Source organism: Varanus komodoensis, unplaced genomic scaffold, assembly GCF_004798865.1.
Source record: "Varanus komodoensis strain SLA01 unplaced genomic scaffold, ASM479886v1 scaffold78, whole genome shotgun sequence".
In the NCBI taxonomy this organism is placed as follows: domain Eukaryota; kingdom Metazoa; phylum Chordata; class Lepidosauria; order Squamata; family Varanidae; genus Varanus; species Varanus komodoensis.
Window position 1 is genome coordinate 1,767,033 of NW_025336455.1, and position 411 is coordinate 1,767,443.

The following is a 411-nucleotide window of genomic DNA, read 5'->3' on the forward strand; positions in this document are numbered from 1 at the left end:
TGGTGATGGTCTGTGTCATTGCCGTGGTGATGATGTGTTTCGTCACCGTGGTGGTGGTGATCTGTTTCATTGCCGTGGTGGTGGTCTGTGTCGTTGCCGTGGTGGTGGTCTGTTTCATTGCCGTGGTGATGGTCACCATGGCTGTGGTCATCTGGATGATCGTGTGTGTGGTTGTCATTGCCGTGTTCATGTGCGTGATCACCGTGGCCGTGCCCTTCGTGGCCGTGCCCTTCATGGCCGTGACCTTCGTCGTGGCTGTGCCCTTCGTCGTGGCCGTGCCCTTCGTGGTCGTGCCCTCCGTGGTCGTGTCCTCCGTGCAAGGCCTCCGGACCGATTCCCAGCCTCTCCATTAGACTGTCCAAGCCTGTTGAAAACACAGACCGTCTCGTCCCCGCTCGCCATCCACCCTCC